At 35.8% G+C, this 20,730-nt stretch overlaps 1 protein-coding gene across 48 annotated transcripts in view; it reads left to right on the top strand.

Moving 5' to 3' along the window:
• The window catches only part of ZBTB20 (zinc finger and BTB domain containing 20), a 753,858-nt gene that overhangs the window by 340,448 nt on the left and 392,680 nt on the right, over positions 1–20,730 (top strand). For 3 of the 48 annotated variants that reach the window (XM_072724024.1, XM_072724015.1, XM_072723838.1), the window contains exon 1: positions 2,789–3,157. The exons of 42 other annotated variants lie outside the window; for them this stretch is intronic. The gene's annotated coding sequence lies outside the window, so the exon portion shown is untranslated. Of the gene's footprint in view, positions 1–2,775; positions 3,158–15,589; positions 15,710–20,730 lie in introns of those variants that run through there. 3 more of the 48 variants (XM_072723859.1, XM_072723872.1, XM_072723854.1) reach the window with 3 other exon arrangements.

Raw genomic sequence — 20,730 nt, 5'->3', positions numbered from 1 at the left:
CTTAATCAGCTTCTAAAAATGGGGAAGATTCTGAATTACCTTCTACAAGTCTATGGAGTTTTAATAAAGGGGGATTGGGGCTGGCATAGCATATGGTTTTATGGTGCTAGCTTTTAATCACAATAAAACATGCCTGATTCAAGCCTATTGTCAATCTCTCAGTGTAACCTACAAGCCTATTGATACCATCAACACAATTTTCTAGTCTTATTTAGTGAGACATGCCTCACAACAGATACAGTTTAGCTTAATTCTCAACCTCAAAACCACCTGAATTTTGCTAGATTGAAAATAATAACATAAGCTACATGTGACTATGTAACTGTAAGGTAGTGGAACTACCTTACATGGGTATTATTGGCACTGGCCTGGTTATTTAGAATGAATCCATGTAGTGCATATTCAGATTCACTACCGATGAGTTTCATTATCTGTTAAATGGAGATGATACTAGTACCTATTTCATAATATCAGTGTGAAGATTAGATGAGATGATAATATAAAGTCCTTAGATCAGTTCCTAACAAATAATAAGCACTCAGTGAGTAATAACTATTACTGTATATGAGCATTACAGAAATCAAAACCAACCAATTGCTAGTTAAGTACTTGGTACATAGCAAGAGCTCAATAAATATATATTGAATGGATTAACACATTGAATCAGTCCTTCAAACTGGGCTGTGTGTTACTTATCTATGGTAAATGCATTATTATGCCTCCCACTGTTGAATTTAATAATAAAATGTTCAGGGACACCTGGGTGGCTCAGCATTTGAGCGTCTTGCCTTCAGCTTAGGTCGTGATCTGAAGTCCCGGGATCGAGTCCCACATCTGGCTCCCTGCACGGAGCCTGTTTTTCCCTCTGCCTGTGTCTCTGCCTCTCTTTCTGTGTGTCTCATGAATAAATAAATAAGATCTTTAAAAAGAAAATGGTCAATGTCATTAAGAATCATACACAATTTGCAGAAGCATTTGTTGATTCTGAAAGAGTCTTTTTGGGGGCCTGGAGGTGTCATTTCTTTTCCTTGAGACTTCCACCCTTAGTACTGTATGGCATGCCTTTTGTGATTGGAGTTATATATGTGACTACTACACGATATAGATTTTCCCCTTGCTTTAGCGGTCATGTAGATATGATTTATCTTGTGGTACCATGAAAACAGAAGCTGTACAAGTATGTATAGTAAAAGAAGACTAATGACCTGGGAGAAATAAAAAGGCAATGTGTGTCACGAATGCTTCTTACTTGTCTGACCCAACTGAAAGTAACACACTGAAAGTAAGAAAGACATATCTTGTCACTATTTGTTCCAGTTCTGGAGATGCTGCATACTTTTCTGATGACGTCAAGGTATTATAGTTTGGGGGAGCTTTTTTTCCTTAGGAAATTTATTTTGAAATCCTGAAATGTTTGCTGTTAGGGATGTGAAATTATCATGCTTTAAATACCACAGTATCTAACTGGTCATCTAATTCCAGTAAAAGTTTTAGCAAGGGTTCAAAGGTTTGCCTTTTCCTAGAACATTTTTCCTACCAATGATATTCCCACTCCACCTTGAGAAATAGTCTGCGTATTACTTCTAGGAGTACTGCCTCCTACTTGTATGAATATTTGTGTCATTGCTCTTGATATATTGCATTCTTGTGTTTTCTGTTTAGATATATATTTTCTCTTTCAGAACCTAGTGACTAAATTGTGAGCTTCTTGAAGACAGGGGCTGTGTGTTTGTTTTTAATCTCTGGATACCCAGTATTACTCAGTGGTTCCTAGAATAAATTAGGTAATCAAGAAGTATGTATCCAATAAATTAATGAACTTGCAATCATACACATACACACATACACACATTAGATCAGGGTCATGCATAAAATTTTCTATGTCTTTGCATGTTTCTCAACCGCTTATGAATGTTTTAACTTGCTTATGAACAGATCAATGTTTCTGAGTGCTCTAGTCACATTGAAGGAAATTTTCTAATCTTTGAAAAACTGTTTTTACCTCTTCATATTCTTTGTTTTTACTCTGAGCAGTTCTTTTGCATGTGGACTCAAGTGTGCTGTCAAGTTCTCATTACTTGGTTGAACTACACAGACATGGTTATGAATCTTTGTTTTTATTTGCATGCTATATGTTTGGTGGCTTTGTTCAAGCACATTATCTGTATGTTTAAAAAAAAAACGCATGGATTGTGTGCTTCATTGGAAAAGTCTTACTTCTATAAAAAATTATTCTCAGCATTAAATACCATGGTTGGCATATAGTTGGGATTCGATAAATGTTTGTGGAATGAATGCATGAACAAATCAGCCATTACTATTAACTGTTTTGAGGATGAGGTATGAGATTTCTTTTAAAAAGACTAAATGAAATGCCCAGCAGAACAAGAGTGAATAAGAGCGAATCTGACACTCATAATTCTTACCTCTGTGTTTCTAGACTGTCACGCAGGCTCACTGAGAAGTGCCTTGTATGTCTGATTTCTCAACTTCACCCTGCAGTAAACTTTTGCAATCTGGAGGCTAGAGACCTCTTTTGTAAATGTTGTCTGCCCGAAGTGCGTTGGCACGGAGGAGGCCTTAGCAGATAAAGTGGAAGAACATATGGCTCCCATCTGAATACAAATTGGTGGACATAACGTGGTAATTCAGCTGAGATGTCCTCTATATTGTAAACTGAAAGAGTATGATTAGAGGTGTTTATAAACGGCGACTGATTTCCCCCACACACACCCCTCTCCACCCCCTTCTACTGTAGTTTTATCGGCCTGAATCATAGCCATCCAGCGTCCCAGTCTCACTGTGTTATTTGTTAAAATGGCCAGCGTGAGGAATTATTAATTAAAGCTAACAAATCACCCTGACGAGCTGTGCCCTGGCATGGCTGAGGGTTGATTGGCGAAAGTGTTCTCCTTTGGAGAAAAGACTTTTTGTGCTCGTGACGCAGTCAGGGACGGATTATTGAATATGCAAGTTAGAAGAAAAATCACAGGACAAGCAAATTGAGTATTTACTGGCAAATAATTGCTCTCTTAAGCTGTGGCTCTCTTCCTAAATTCTTAACATTCCCGAGGGTTAGAAAGAAACACAGAAAAATGCATCGGTACAGAGTACATTTCAAAAAAAATACATAGACTGATGTTTCAGACTTGTGCAGGTAAGTGTGATTGTGTGTGCATGGAAAGTGAAAGAACAAGGGGATGCAAGGGAAAGATGGGGGTAGTTTTTAATCTGGTGGGTTTTTACAAATCAATTTGTTGTTTATTGGAATACTGCTCGGCGTATTTCTAAGTTGACTGAGAATTTAGTTTCAGTGCTGCATTTACTGTGAAAGTTAGAGAAAGGAGAGAGAGGATTTTCTCAGAGTTACTTTATGTCTTTATCAGCAGAAAGATATGTTAATGTTTTGCCCCAATAATAGTTACAAACTTTGCTCGGTTATTTGTGGATATATGTATAAAATTATTCCCTGAGTTAGAATCCTTTAGTTATTCTCAACATTTAAACATGACCTGTTTAACAGTGTCCCAAACACATTTGGGTACAACTGTTGCATTTATTTTCCCGAGTAAACTCGGTTTTCCATTTGTACCAGGCTAGTCCTTGTTCAGAATTTCGAAAGGGACATTACAGTTCTGGAATAGTTACTTAAACTTCGGGCTTCTGTAATAACTAAAGTGTCCTTATTATCAATTGTGTGGTCTTTTTATCTGAAATGTTGATCAGAGTACTGAGTTTTGTGGACATTGTGAAGTAAGTGAGACTAGTTTATAAAGGTTATTTCAAAACCAAACTTAAACACATCAAAATGTAAGGGTGGAAATAAAGGCTCATTCTATCTATAAAATATAGACAGTAAGAAACAAAGATACTCTCCTAAGTATAGCTAGCTTATGTGAACAGCATTATCAAAACATGCATATCCACTGAGGATGAATTTCATATTCTATGAAAACCTAGAAAATTTGCTTTCATTGACAACAAGCTGTTTTTGAAATGAGAATAATTGGCTGGCGAAATAGCATTTTAGGGTTATAATAACTATGAATAACATGGATTTAAAACAAAGGCATAAACATAATTTAAACTAAATTAACTAATTAATAATTGCAAAGTGCTTTAACAATAAAACATCTACATGATAGTAATAATAGTCAGAATAATAATAAAAATGAAAAGTCTGGCAGTCACCCAGAAATTAGATCAGATGACTTTCATAAAGTTTTAGAGAATCAGAAATTTAAAATATAAACATATAAAACATATTTTACCATCTAATCTATTCCTTGAACCATGCAATACCGTGCTGGTCAGGATTTTTCCCTACTATATCCTATTTTATTAAAAAGTATAGTTTGTCTTAGTATGTAGAATAGAGGTCATAAAAAAGTTTAGAAAATGTATTTTTTAAGGTTTAATTCCCGCTGGATAACATTCTGTCCTCAGATTTCCTCCTTAAAGTTTCTTGTGACTATTTGAGGGCACAATTTGGTCCATTATTTTGAAATAGCAAAGGGGGCATTTAAAGCATATGTTCAGAGACTAAACCATCTGCTGGCTTTATTATGAATACCACAGAATATGAGGACTTGGAAAGGCTCAAAAATTGAACCAGAGTTCTATGCAAGATTAAAAAAAAACTACAGCACTTTGATTTTAAAAAGTGTTTTGCAACCACTTACTTTTGCTAAGTATTTCATTAGTTTTCTATGGGAGAATACTGTTATCACACCCTTTTGATATACAAGGAATGCATGGCAAGTGTAGTTGAGTGACATGAACCTATGGAAAGGTAACGGTAATATTTTCTCTCTGATTTAGCCCACTAAATTTAATCGCCTTCTGGAATCTGAGGTTGACTTGTCAATAGTGAAACTCTCAGTGAGTTGGAGAAACATAAAATGGTGACTGCTGGAACAAAAATGAAGTCCAGCTGCTGGCTTCTGGACTATATATAAATGAGTTGCAAGAGACATGCAGAGGTCAGACTAAAGAGCACTTCTGTAATCCAGTTGTGATGTAATGGAAGTATGAATCAACTATTGGTTGCCCATGCTGGAGGGGGGGGGTCCCCTCCCCCCGAAACAAGCATAACTTGATGTTATTCCAGGGTACTACTATATTCCTTTGGTGACTGGAAGGATAAGAGATCTAGAAATTAATATAAGAACAAAAATCATATTTAAATCCCAAACGCAATAGAAAGCCATCAGAGAAAGACAAATCAAGATGAGTAGCATCATTAAGATGTCTAGTGCCCAGTTAGAGTTCTCTTAACTTTACCTAGATTTTACTAAAATCAATCTGAGACTAGCTGGATCATTATTAGAGAAAATGCAGAAAATAGACTAAACCAGCTTAAGGAAGGGCTTTCAGGGTTGAAATGACTTATCCCTCTTTGTTGCTTTAATGAAAATTATTTAATTAAAAAATAATAATGGACACAAAGGACTGTGGTGTTTGAAGAGTGTAAGTAAATGTGTGTCTGTCTGCGTGCATGTTTGAAATATGTATGTGAATAATACACGAAACCACACATATTATTACATGTATACATATATAATTTTTAAAAGAAAACATTTTCAGAATTGTGCACTTTGTTAGGCTGATTGAGCCTAGGACTGTTTCTTGTACAGTCAGTCTAAAGATTGAACACACATATATTAACATAGCTAGAGTTGGCTTTCGCTACTTGAAGGATGTCAGATTTAATGATTTGGTGCTGAGAATACCTATGTTGAATTTTGTATGGATTTTCTCAGAGAGGTATTTTAATTTTATGCCTCCCTAAGTTGCAATCCTGCAAGTAATCAGGTGAATATATTAGCCCAAAGACTACAAAATGTCTCCATTATTTCAGGAGGTTAGTTTTTATTTTATATTTTGGGCGGGTTTGATATAGATACCTAAAACACGCACATGCGCATGCCCACACACGCACACCCACACTTTTTGATTTGTTTTCTTTATTTCTTTCTGCCACCTTTTTCCAATGAGGGAATTAAAATGGCTGATGAAGGAATTGAAACAGATAATACAGTGAAATACATGAATTAGAAGTAGGTAAGAAAAATAAAATAACTCAAAACCATAAACAAGGGCAAAGACATAAAAGTGGAGTCAAGAATAAAGTCAGCATACAGATGACATTCAGTGAAGTGCTGTACATTTGCCTTTAAACTTCTTTGCAGCCAAGACAAAGAGAAAACCATGACAAGTCATGCAATTTACATTTGTAAGAATCATAGAATAATTTCCGTCATTCATTACTAAAGCTCTTAAAAATATGACAAACTGAGTTTTTAGAGAACTTAGTGGTAAGATGACTCCCATTGAAAATAAGTATTAGCCTGCAGAGACCTAAAGGTCAGAGTGAGAGCAGAAGCCATGCCTTCCCTGGGACAAGTGTGGAGAAGTAGACTAATCTCCCTTCAATCCCAGGGGATATGTTTGGGGGGAGCACAGGGTGGTGGGAGGAGGAGCTACAATTAGTGCAATGAGGTTAGCAAGGCCAAGATTTTATGGCAAATTAGGAGTTGACGGAATTTTAAAAATTACTTCATATAAATATATATGTATATATATTAATAGTAGCCCAAAGATTTAGAGGGTGTCAGCATATATAAAAGCCATTAAAACACATTTTATCAAACAAATCTTTTGAATAAACATTACTTTCCCAGGTTGATCATACAACATTGCTGCACCACTACCATTCACCTACTTCAGGTGCACTGCCAGTCTTTCTCAAGTTTTAAAAAGAATCCTTTCTAGCTAAAAATGTAATGTTTCTTGCCCTTGCATCCTCCCTTGGTTCACTTTCAAAAGTCTTAACAAACTGCCTCGTCTTTTCACAAGTAAATTTGATGGTTGAGTCACATTAAATAGGCTACTCTTTTCTCCATATTGAAAAGGTAAAGAGTAAGGATTTTTTTTTCTTGTTATCTTGGGAAGTAAGTTGTCCAAGGACCACCTGTATCAGAATATCCTAGGCTACTTGTCAAAATGAAGATTCCTGGGCCTCATTCCAGAATTTCTGAATTAGAAACTCTGAGGAGGGAGTCTGGGGATCTTGAATTTGAAAAGCTACCCGGCTTAGTAATGCACACTCAAGTTTGAAAACCACTGTTTCAAGATTTTGACTAAAATATTTGGTATGTGAACATAAAATATATGTTGGGATATATTTTGGGTGGTATTTCTGTACCACAGTGTATGAGACTTTATTATATTAACACTACCTAAAACACTAATGCATATTCAATAATACGTGATGATTGCCTTGTCAATAAAACTGGAAAGATCAAGCTTAGAAAAAAAATCTGCTTTTGTTTGAACCCTTTAAGTCATATCTCAGCATGGTATTCTTTAATTCTTTAATTATTTAGCTATCATTTATTGAAAATTACTATATGCTAAGTCATATGTTGAGTCTGGGTACTAGAGATACAAAGATGAATAAGCATGAGACAGTTGTCTGAAAAAACTCATAATCTAGGATTATTTATCACTAGAATATTATCTTCTTCATACTAGGGAATTGTCACATAATCTCCTCTTGAGTAAAACTCAAGATTTGCATTAATGTATTAAGTATACATTTTGCTGATAGCAATTTCATATAGTAGGATCCTGCGACAATTTGGAAGCTAGGAAACATAAGTAAACTTTGTAAGGACCTCTGACTTCCCTCGAAGCAGGAGATTGTATCCCCCACGACTGGGGTAGGAGGCATCGCTGGGACCTTCTAATTCCATTTCTACCACCATCAATCAGTGATTTGTTGCCACTTATCCTCTTTGAGAGGAGGAAAGAAATGTGTTAGCATTAGCAAGTGTACCTGACAATAGGAAAACTGTCTCTTTCCATTGCCCCTCTAGGGAATCAGCTAAAGTGTAGGAAATGCTGGAGTCTATATGGCAGCAACCTCCATTATTGGCAGGTAGGGCAAAATATGGAGGGTCTCAAGCTGATCTCACCTACTACTCAGTAGTGCCAGAAATTGGGTATTAGTAGGCTAGCAGGGACATATTGTACATGAAGGAATTTTGTAGTTGGTCTGAGGAACAGGATGAGAGCTCGCAATTTCATTGCTGATTCATGTTTTTCTGGAAAAGTACTGAAAACACCCACTCCTTTTATTATTTCCAGAACAATATGAAAAATATTGTGAGAATTTCTATATCTTTTTCTTCCTTTTTAAAAAAACATACTTATTGAATGTTTAGCGCCCTGTTCTCTTCTAGGAAATAGAGATACAGTGATAAATAAAATAAAGTTTATACCTACATGAAGTTTATATTAGTGTATATAGTATATTGGGGATAGAAAGTAAAATTACTAAATGTAAAGTAATATAAATATAAAAATGTGCTTCATTTTGGAGACATTGGCTGCTGCATTCGCCATGACTTCCAATTATATTCGTGATATTTCATAGTGTGTTTGTATTGAATGTGTGTGTGTGTGTGTGTGTGTGTACACGCACGTGTATACCTTATTGCATTCAGAAACTTCTCTGTGACCAGACCAGTCAATTCAGGATACTCCTTGTAGTGGGAAGTGGTTTTTCATGGAGACCTGCACATAATGTAAAGGGAGAAACAAAACACGTGCAAGGACCAAAAAGCATGTAGTCAACTACATGATTATTCTTTTTCTTTTTTTTTTTTTGCTTGTTTGTGTGTGTGTGTGTGTGTGTGCATGTGTCCGTTCTGGGTTGTTTGTTTGTTTGTTCTTAATGAACTGAATGTAAGTCACCCTAGATGTCCAAGGGTCTGAGAGGTAAATAAATTATAGAGTCGTCATGGGACTAAACATAGAGGTGACAGTTAACAGTAGTATGTGGCTTTCATGAAGTTCTATGGAAGATAAAGAGTACCATCCTAGAATAGATCAGAGAGTAGAGCAACTGGAAAGATTCCCCAGGGGGAATTGTTATTCAACTGAGACTAACAACCTAATAGGAAAACAAAACACAAAGAATTTTTAAAGTAAAGTTCTAATTTTTCACTTACTTACCTAAGTACCATATGCCCATGGTGAAAATATTTTAGAGAATTGGGCAACGTATTTTCTTAAAAAGAGGGTGGGAAGGGAAATCACCTATTAACTTAGCACTTAGAGAAACCATTATTAACATTCATCAGATACTTTTTTGAACACGTATTATGTTCTAGGGTTATGCCAACTAGCCACCGTCTTCTCAGAAGGGAACATTTTAATTAGCAGGCCATATGAATAGCAGAAACTCAAATTTTAGCTCCTGTTAGCTGTCTTCAGATTTGGACTTACAAATTAGCTGGGTCTCAGTTCTAGTTGATGTAGACAGAACAGCATAAATGCAATATTCTCCTGCACACACATCATAGCACCTGCTATTGCCCCCACCTTATGTAGGTGTGAGAGTCAGACTCATTAGGTTCAAAGTTTGGCTTTGCTTTTTTTCCATCTGTTTGACCTTCGGCAGGTTATTTGACCTCTCTGTGTCTCAGTGTCTTTCTCTGTAAATTGGGTTATTAATAGCATATACCTCATGAGACATTTTGAGAAATGAATAAAATAATGAACATAAAGTGTTAATCACAGTACTTGGCACATAGTAACATATTCAACAAGTGGTATCATTACTATGCTAATTACTATTATTATTATTATTATTATTACTATTACAGTTATTTTCATTACCAAGGAAACTTGCTGAAAATATATTTTGTCCAGTGCAACTCCATTATCACTACTGACAAAACAACTCAAAACACATTTCCTACTGGGGGTAGGTCAGAAATATCATCTTTACAACACACATTAAGAATCTGGGTTTATAGCTGAAAATTATAATATAATTTAGCTCAGTAGATAAATGACATTATGCAGACTAATTTTCTGTTTCTAGGTAGAAATGATGTTTAAATCTCCCTTAAATGACCTTCATGTTACAGATTTTGTTTCGACAATTTGTAACTAACTAGGTTTGTTTTATTAAAAGGAACTTTTAAGTCTAAAGCTCATGTTTTTCACATAGTGCTACATTTCTTTATACCATCAGGGACTGAAAAGGATGAGAAATATGATTTTAACTAAAGAGGTGTCTTTGGGAAGGAGAAGATTCTTAGCTGCAGATCTGTATTTTAACATGATGGTGAACAAAGATATCTAGTTTGACATGTGCCTCATAGTAGGTGCTTAAAGAATTTTTTACATTTTAAAAGAAAAGACATGTGAGTGTCAATGTAGATGTCCTATGAAAGTATAAATGATTTTAAGAGAATGATGACACAATGGAATAACACTGTATTAGGACAAAGCAGTTATGTGAAATCTCGACAATGTATTATGATAACTGTCTAAAACTGTGGGCTTGCTTGTAGACAGAACTAGGTAGTGAAAAGAAACATAGATTCTATAGTTGCGTAGCCATGTTTTTGGTTATCACATCCACCATTCAAATCACATGCTCACAGATATGCTATTTCTTGTGTCTAAGACCTCAAGTCGAAAATGGAGAAATAGTGGCCTTATTATATGGTAGGTGTGTACAGTGCCTACAGGAGTCCTCGGAACATAATAGTTACTCAATAAATGATATCCATTAACGACAGCAAAAAAAACAAGACATAAAAGCCCTGGGTGCAATGAATATGAACTCATCATTCATATATATAAGTACACACATATATATGTGTGTATATATGTATTTGTGTGTGTGCATACATATGTATAATAGTTTATTAATATAAAATAGTAATACTTAAAATTGTCTTGCTTAATGTTTGTCCCACAGTAGGAATTCTGTGAGTAAACTTTACCTGTTTAAATGACTTCATGTCAAGATTTGCTGTAGCTATTCTAGTTAAGTGAAAATAGAATTCAAAAATCTAAAACTAACTTTATCTTTTGAAAAATGATAATAAAAGCGAAAGCAACCAAAGGATTCGTTACTAAAATAGTCAAATAATTTGGACTTGATGCAAATAAAGAGCAGGGATAACACTCCACTTCAAATAGAAGAAAAAGTGAATTAACGTGAGAAACTGTTAGGTGACCCCTAATTTGAATAGTATTAATTGGAAGTATTCTAAAGATCAAAGGCTATTATTGCTCGTTGCAGTGGTAGCTACATATGGAAAATGGCTGCAGAGATTCACAATACAAAAATAGTTCATTGCTAAATTCGAAATTCTGTTAATGTCACAAACAGTGGGATGTGAAACACAAATGAATTGTGATGACAGTTGAGTCCCAAGCTGCCTATTTTTTTTCCCTCTGAGCTGCCCATATTTGGTCTTATATTTTCCTCAGTCCTGATTTAACCCATCAATATTTGTATTTTCTGAAGCTAGCACCACCTTGGAACATCTACTTAAGGATTTTATTCCTAAATGCTTCTCAGTTCCTAGGACTTTTGCTCTTACTGCTTTTCTTCCCACAGGTATGTATTCTTGAATCTTTACTTCTCAGCTCAGAGTCAGAGTTAGTTTAACTTAACAGTCTTCTAGGACTCGATATTGCTCTTTACTCCTCCATTTCTCACAAGTGTTTCGTCATTCCATTCTTGTTCATCTGCATGGCAGATTTCTTTTCCATGTTGCTATGACTTAGGGGGCACTTGCTGTTATCCTAATCATCTGCATTCATTTCCTACCGTAATTAAAACAACAACAACAACAACAACAGGGTTTTCTAAACATCAGTTTTATCTTTGATGGTTGAAGGTCTCTATGACCCTGGATTTGGGGGAACAAAACCAAATACGCTATTTTATGAATGAATGAAGCACCCTTTTAAATGCAGCAATTCATATAACCATAAGTTAGCTTGACTTTTGGGAAATGTCATTTTAAAAAATCTCTAAAGAGTATTGTTAAAATGACCAAATTATTTCAGCTTAATGGATTTTGTAGCATGGACACCAGATCTACCTGCACGGAGGAGTAGTCCTGACTAAATATGTTTTATCTGGATTTTAGTGCAGGCAGTGATTTGGCTCCTTTTATTGAGTGACCTCTCTATACCACGCATTGTGCATTTAATTCTTAAAATAATCCTGTGAGATAGGTACCATTATCTTTACTTAATAGATAAGAAAATGTTGACCTAGAAAGGTTAAATGGCTTGTTAAAGGGTGGAAATAGGATACAAACTCAAGTTTCTAAGACTCTAAAACCCATCTTTTCTCCATTACCAAATGCTTGCACCTGGTTTTATGTTTACCTTATTGGTAGTGGGAAAGAAGTTTGTAGTATAATTTAATTGGGGGCATGGCCAATTTCATCAAAGCAAACAAAGTGATGATGAGATTTTACTGTGCTATCATTTTAATGGAAATATGAACTCAGGGCTATGGATTCACTGGATCTCCAGAAGGGCAAAGCACAGGAGTCCAGGCAGCTTTCTTCACTGCATCCTTTGGTTTTAGGAGACAGGTTGTTACTAGTTCTCATAGACCAGGAGTTTTTGACTGCCCATGAAAAACATTCTGTGTCTTGTCTTCATATTTTTTTTCCAAAATTAAAATCTGCTGATTCTTCTCAAAAATTGTATTCTGTAGACTGTATCCTGTAGACTTTTCTCACACCAACTTTCTGGAAGAATTAGTAATAGTACTAGTAGTAGTACTAGTAGTATTTAGTAATTTTATAAAGCAAATATTTAAAACATTTTAAATCCATTCATCACCAATCTATATGTTTCTCTAAAGAGGCATTAATATCAGTTTACTTTCAGATGCCTCTGTATAGTTTACAGTTTAGAAAATCCATACCAAAAAATAGTATTGTCTTTTCCTTAGGATCACCAAAAGTAGAGATATGTAATGTCACCATGTTTTCCACATACAGTAAAGCAGTGATAGGACTACACTTCAAACTGAGAATCTTTATTTTCCAGGGTAGTACTAAGGCCTGATTTCCTTTTTCTTTTTCTTTTCTTTTCTTCTCTTTTCATTTTTCTTTTCTTTTCTTTTTTCAATGTTTTATATATTCATTTATTTTATTTTATTTTATTTTTTATTTTTATTTTTTTTAATTTGTGATAGTCACAGAGAGAGAGAGAGGCAGAGACATAGGCAGAGGGAAAAGCAGGCTCCATGCACCGGGAGCCCAACGTGGGATTCGATCCCGGGTCTCCAGGATCGCGCCCTGGACTAAAGGCAGGCGCCAAACCGCTGCGCCACCCAGGGATCCCTATTCATTTATTTTAGAGATAGAAAGAGAGAGAGAGAGAGAGAGCGCACGGCAGAAGGGGATGGCAGAGAGGGAGGGAGAGGGACAAGCAGACTCCCTGCTGAGCATGAGCCCAATACAGAACTGTATCTTACTATCCTGAGATCATGACCTGAACTAAAACCAAGAGTTAAGGCTTAACCGACTAAGCCACTCAGGTGCCCCGTGGACCTGATTTTCTAATTTGCCTTTGTGCAGTTGGACCATTGAGTGCCACTTTACACTCTAAGTACCAGAACTTTGTTGTAAGCATAGATTGGCCTAATTTATCACTTTACCACAACCACTTCCTCCATTTGGATCAGATCTTCTAAAAGGATGTCCTGAAATTTCCCTAGAATTTAGAAATTTAAAGTGATATTTTAGCTAAAAAAGAAGAAAGAAAGAAAGAAAGAAAGAAAGAAAGAAAGAAAGAAAGAAAGAAAGAAAGAAAGAAAGAAAAGAAAAAAGAAAAGAAAAGAAAAAAAAAGAAAAGAAAAGAAAAGAAAAAAGAAAAGAAAAGAAAAGATAGAAAGGAAGGAAGAAAGGATGGGGATGCCTGGGTGGCTCAGTGGTTGAGCATCTGCCTTTGACCCAGGGCATAATCCTGGGGTCCGGGGATCGAGTCTCACATCAGGCTCCCTGCATGGAGCCTGCTTCTCCCTCTGCCTGTGTCTCTACCTCTCTCTCTCTCTGTCTCTCATGAATAAATAAATAAAATCTAAAAAAAAAAAAAAAGAAAAAAGAAAGAATGAAACTACAACACAAACCTTAGGACCATCTTTCTTCAAATATTTCTCTGAAAAGAAAAATATGCAAACTTTATTGTATAATGCTGAGTTTTTGTTTGCACATCAAGAGGTTTTTCCTGGGATGTTTCTCTGATATTCACCTTTTCTCCAGTGGCAATGAATGTTTGTTTCAATGTCCTTCCCTCAAATTTGACCTATTGTCAATTTTGATTTTTCTTCATTATTATTTATTACTTTAAATTTAAAATGAGGTACATGTTTCATTCTTTTACTTATTGAATATTCAGAAAGTTTATTATGTGTTTGTCAATACTCACTTGGCCCCAAACCTGTTTTTTTAAACAAATATTGCCATTTTCTATAGCTCTGAATACCTTTGTTTATTTTCACCTTTTCTCTTAATCCCCAAATTCTTCAACTTTTATTCTTCCCTGGAAAGCATTGAGTCTTAATTAAGTGAAAATTAATGGTTTTAGAAGATGAGCATAGGATGGTGCTATTTTCAGTTGTATTCAAAATGGACTTCCTGTCATGCTGTTTGTATCATTTTCACAAAAGTGATACTGCATGGATATTATATAAACATAAGGCATATTCACAAGTATTCATTATTAAAAATATGGAGGAAAATCCCATGTATAAATGTCCTCCCCCCCACAATGAATTTTGAGCATGAAAAAATATCTTTCCAACGGCAGGGTGTTATGTTGTGCTTGGTGAGCTTTAGCATTTCCATCCTTTGGTGTTCATGTTTGTGAAAAATATTGAAGACTTACGACCTCTTTTTCCTTTTAGCTGCACAGGCTCAATATAATACGTTTTGAATATAGATTCAATATGGTTATAATCCCGATCATACCACATTTAAAAGCAAAGTTCTAGACTGTATTTCTCTGCCAGCATGACTCCTCAAAGAAAATGAAACCAGCCCTAACAAAACCCCCCTTAAAACAGAATAAAATGGGGCTTACAAGAGCTGTTTTGAAAAATGGTTTGAACAGTACTAACAGCCAATTTTTCAAACACCGTTGTCTCCATTTCAAGCCATAGAGTGGACAGTCCACAGGGGAAAATCAATAAGGGGAAAAGATCTCTGTCACAGAAAAAAAAAAAAAAACTAAACTAAAAATACCTTTAAGACCAATTCCCTCACTATGCATCTCCTACTGCATTCCACTAAAAGGTGTTGAAAAAAATCAGTCAACTTCTACTAAAATGAAGTGTCCAGACAAGCGAGTCTGTAAATAATTAAAAGAATAGACTAGAAAAAAAGAATGGGGGTGGGGCAGGGAGGAGATCAAGTACTTAAAATGTTGAATGTACCAAAAAGCAGAAAACTCAGGGAGAGAAAGAACTTGTTCTTCAAAAAAAATATACTTTCCATCCTTTCCCAGTAACACAGAATTGATAGTCTGATAATAGATGCCCTGTGGATAAGGCTGGTGGGAAGAACACTGTCTTCAGAAAAGCTTCACTAGGTATTCAGTTGCCCAGGGCAATCTGATCAGAGTGTCCTTGCTTCTAGAGTTGAGTAAAACAAATCAGAATGAACAACACATGGTTTAATAGTTAACTTTTAGAACAAGGGACAGGAAGATGCTTTTATGCCACGGTCCCAGCATTCGTTCCAATCTCATTACTAAAGTCTGTTCTGAGAGCATTTACAGCTTTCCGGAGAGTCTGACTTTGGCTGAATCCTGAAGATAGAAATATAACCTTACCGACCTCCTTGTCCTGGAGTCTCCCTTAATGCAGGTGAATCTTTGTGATAAAACATGCTCTAGGATCCCAAGTATTCTATTAATATCATTATTATTAATATTATTACTCCTTTCTTATGTTGGTACTTATCTCTTCATTTTCCTATTCTATTCTAGAAATAAGTGAAAGTTTTGTGAATATGCAGAGTTACTTTCTCTGAGTTTCTCTGAGAAAGTTTATGTGTCTTCTTCCAAGTTGGAAATTTGAGATATTTTGAAATACAGTTGTATGTGCAAGTCCAATCCTGCTTTTTAAGACCAGAGACAGAAAAAATTTTAGAAACAATCTTTTATTTGACAAAGGAAGAGGACAAAGGAAGGGAGAGAATTGTATTTTTTTTTTTTGGCTGATTAACTTTTCACTGCTTGGTACTGTTTGGCTAGTGGTGTTTTTTATCAAGGTCTCTGCTTTCTCAGAATCCTAATCAGACTCTTCCCCTATGACTAAGAGAACCTCCCCAAATCTTAGCATCTTCTCCTAGTCTCAAAAGTAGAGTAACCATGGGCTAGGATTTAAGATACTTAATGAATGGGCCTTTGGTCATGAACACATAAAGTCCTAAGGGAAAATAATGTGCAAATTGAAGGCAAAGTCACGATAAGTACTGAGCTCGGGAACTGCTGGAAAAATCTGGTATGGGGTTGCTGTTAGTAATAGAGCTAAGCTAAACAGCAATAATAGCAACAAAACCCATACTTGTCACCTTCTCCCTGATTCCATGTAAAACGAACCACCACTGTAACAACAGCCCAGCAGAGAGACAGCGAGGCCTATATTTTTGCTGTATGACCATGTCTCTTCATCATAGCTCCTCTGCCATATGTTAACAGTTACTTATCCCTCCTGTTTCTCAAAGATCACCTTAGTGCATGTCTCCAAAGTGTTACCATTTCCTCTTCTTCACTCTCTCCTCTTATTTGAGCTCTTTTTTTTTTCTTTTCATGCGTGCAAAGAGGCTCTTTCTCTAGCCTCTTTAACACATTCACCATTTCATTAGGACAGATGGATGTTTCTGTATGATGTCTTTTAAAGTGAGGAGATAGTGAGAATAGATTTTGAACAATATTTTACCAGTACTATGGAAAAATTAGCAACTGTATATTCCATATACACATGCAGAAGCTGCATAAAATGCAAATTGTATTCATGTCTGATCTCTTCTGCATTTATATAGTGACTATTGCTGTGGCATCCAGGCACTTTGTGTTATTTCCTCTTATTATTATTTACCACCTGATCATTGCAAAGTGCTTTTTACAATCAGAGAATTTCATTAACAACCTATTCGCTCTCTCTTTGTTTTTCTGCACCCTTGCCTGTGAAAATATCAAGCATCTTAGAAGCTATATCAGATAAATTACAGCAAAAAGATAGAGGACTGCTATCAGAAGCATGGGGGAGAAAACCATCCAAAAGCATCTCCTAAAACCCGGTTTATGTTTTGTAGTATCCAAATAATAATATTATAGAAATGATTATAAAAATTACAGAAACATTACAGATTGAACCCAACCACTAGCTATGTACTTTTATTTACCAGGATTTCCACCATTAGCAATGGTCAGAAATAGGAGGTAAGCAAGGGAAGTGTCTGCACTTCACACAAGGGGGGATCTGAGCAATTGTACCTTTTCACTATAGAAAGCTGATGACTTCTTATTGTTTCTTGAGCTGCCTTTAGCCCAGAATCATAGAAGTCAATCTGTTTTAAAATTTGAAAAGGTACTGTTAAAAAAATTTTTTAGCTGAGAAGATAGAGATTTGTTTATAAAAAGGTTCATTGTGATTATAGATGAGAGTGCGTGGTTGGTACCTTAACAGTTTGATTGAATTAAAATCAAGTTCACTCTGGGGTTTCCTTCTCAGTTCTACTCCTTGCTTTCTCTTTGACTCCAAGCTAATTGCATAACCTCTGGTTGACTTGTTCCTCGTCTACACATTCAAAGTGAAATTCAGAAGTGAGGTTATTAATCTAACTAATGTAGACTATAACATGAATTCTCTAAATATTTCTGTGAGAGAATTTGAGATTTCTGAATAAGCAGACAGTAATAAAAATTAACAATTTTATGCACAATCTCCTCTTATCCTTAAACAACAACTCCATGGAAGTAGATGCATCAGAATCACTTGGAGTGCTTATTAAAACACAGACTGCTGGGCCCCTCTCCCAGAGTTCTGATTCTGAATCTAGGGTAAGGACTAATGATTTGCATTTCTTTCATGAGTTCCCAAATGATGCTGGTGGGAGCCACACTTTTAAAATCACTATGAGATGTAGGGTAAGTACAGAAAAGGAAATTGAGGCTAAGTGGTCTCTAGTCATGGCAGTAAAGTGGCAGAGGACAGTCAAAATTCTAAGACTCCTGACTTGAAATCTTACTATCTTTCTACTACACACATTTTTCTTTACTTCTTTTTCTTTACATACTACTTGTTTGTTTTGAATGACTTTCAGTTGCCTTGAGATCCTGAGTGAAATTTCTTTATAAAGGAGTGGTAATTGGATCTTTTCCCCCTTGGATCTAGTAGCTATTCTTGTTGGATTTGTGAAAAGAGAGGAGGCCATTCCAAATTTTAGTGACTTGCTTTGGTACAAAGGGCATTTAAGACCAGCCTTATACTCCCCTTTTGGGGATCAGAGTAATGAACTTGAGTCTTCCTTGTGTTCATTCATCATAGCCCATAGAATGATATGAACAGCTTCTCTTCGGTGGACTTATGACCATGTTCTCCTGTGACAATGCTTTGTAAAAATTTCCGCATGTATATTACTTTTTCAGATAGTCAAGAACAAATGTGGCGAGGAATATATGGTGAGGCAGGGGAAAAGCCATTGCAAAGACATTTAGGACACTGTTACCAGTACTACCTCACCCCAGTATGGGTCTACTGATCTTCATGGGGAGTAGGACAGCGTAGTGCAGAGGTTCGCAATCCAGCTGCACATTACTGTCATCTAGGGGAGCTCTGAAACCAACACCCATGTCCAGGCCTTATATGCAAGAAATTCTGATGAATTTTTCTGGAGGTGGGGTCTAAGCATCAGAAGTTTGTAAAAGCTTCCCAGATGATTCTAATGTATAATCTGAGCTAAGAACTACTGGCCTAGTGCTTGAGAGCCTAGATTTTGAAATCAGAGAGATCTGAATTCATATCTTGCTGCTTTTCCTTAGTTACTGTGCAACCTTGAACAAGGTATTTAATCTCTGTCAGCTTTAGTTTTCTTGTCTATAAAATGCAAATAATGACACTCGCTTTGTAAGATATTTGTGAGAATTAAATTTGATGATATGTTGAAATGTTTGACATAGTTCCTGGCTTGTGGTGTAGACCTCTCTACATATTAGCTGCTGTTAATGTTGTAATGTGTTGGATTTCCTTATCCATACAGTGAGGGAGCAGTTTAACTTATGAAATGAAGGACGTATTTTAGGATTCTCTAGATGCTTGTCTGTCACCTTATCCATGATACCCTACTCATTTCCATCTCACCCCTTTACTTTCTAAATATACATATTTTGTTAGGTGCAGTTTTCGACAGACTCAATCTTTATTATTATATTTTACCAGTTATTACTTGTCTGTCTTCCTCCTTTCTATCAAAACTAAATACTTGAAAAGTAGAACAAATACCCATACGGGATAATAGAGGTATGATGCATGGTTGACAAATAGGTTTAAAAAACAAATGGCGAAACTTTGTAAACATGTACAAAAACATGGCCTTCCAGTTGCTTGCTCTGTTTTCTTGCCATCAGCCCCTCTAAGAGTTCAGATATTGGTAGCTTTTGTCACAAAGGAGAAAGTGTACCCACACCCCACTGCTTAAAGATTACAGTTTCAATTCCGTCATTTCCCCTGATATCTTCCTATAAGTCTAAAAGAAGCCTTAATACACAGATGAGTAGTAACAATTTTTAAAGGTAGCCATGATTTTTCTAAGCCTGTTTGCTTATCTTTACCTATTTGATTAGGTTATATGTTTCAGATCATTTTATATTACCGATTCAAAAAATTTGATCCCTTTCGAAAAAACTCCTCTTGTTTCTCCCTTAAAATATACAAATTATGTTTTTGGATGGACAGAAAGGAATTATTTGACTGTCCAATAAAAGTACAGATGGTTCCATTTTCCTTGACTCATCTCACAGCACACATTAGTCAGGTCACATGCCTATTTGGGAATTTTTGTAGCACTAGGTCACTTGCCGAGCTTTGGGGCACATAAAAGTCTATTTGCCTGGCTTTTAAGTTTGTGGATCTTACACTGTGCCTGGCATGGAGATAGGAAGGACATTTTTTTTCCATTAAGCTTTTTCACTGTGTTTTGAAAGGAAAAGTTGAAACAGAGTCCCTACTGAGATTTTAACATGTTCCATGGTGGTAACCATAGGAAATAAGGAAACAGAAAATTTTGGGACAGAAGGAAGCCAAGGAGTCCATCTCAGCCTGTCCTCACCTCTCAGATACCAGTTGGACTCTACAATATTATTTTTATCTAGGTGTATATCTAATGCTTTGTATTTGTATAGCTTGCTTTCTGATAGAAGGGAAACATTGCTACTGATCATCATGAAAAAGATTGCTCTCTAAATCATACTCAGTTCCCTCTTCTGGACAAATCAATGGAAACATTCATTCAGATGTTAATAAAGCTAAATCATGGGATTTTTTATTTGGAAAAATCCATTTTGATGTTTAAAAGGATTCTCAAAGGGTGTTACGATAGAGCCTATGTAAACTCTAGTTATGGAGGAAAGAACTTGTTTCACACAAAGATATATAAACACAGAATAATGACATTTTTCTTCATTAAATTCAGGGAGCTTAAATTCACCAAGTGCACACACTCCAAGCCCCCTCCCCAAAAAACACATTCTCCATCCTTTTCCTCAGCTTACCTCTGAGGATCAAAATATACTAAAATATAAATCTACTCCCATTTGTGAAAGATCCTATAATGCCACTTGAGTAAAAGTGCTTGACAGATTTATTGGTCTTTTCCCCTTAAA

The sequence above is a fragment of the Vulpes vulpes genome, chromosome 1 (assembly GCF_048418805.1).
Source record: "Vulpes vulpes isolate BD-2025 chromosome 1, VulVul3, whole genome shotgun sequence".
NCBI lineage: Eukaryota > Metazoa > Chordata > Mammalia > Carnivora > Canidae > Vulpes > Vulpes vulpes.
The sequence above is the reverse complement of the archived record's forward strand: the minus strand, read 5'-3'. Positions and strand labels throughout refer to the sequence as shown.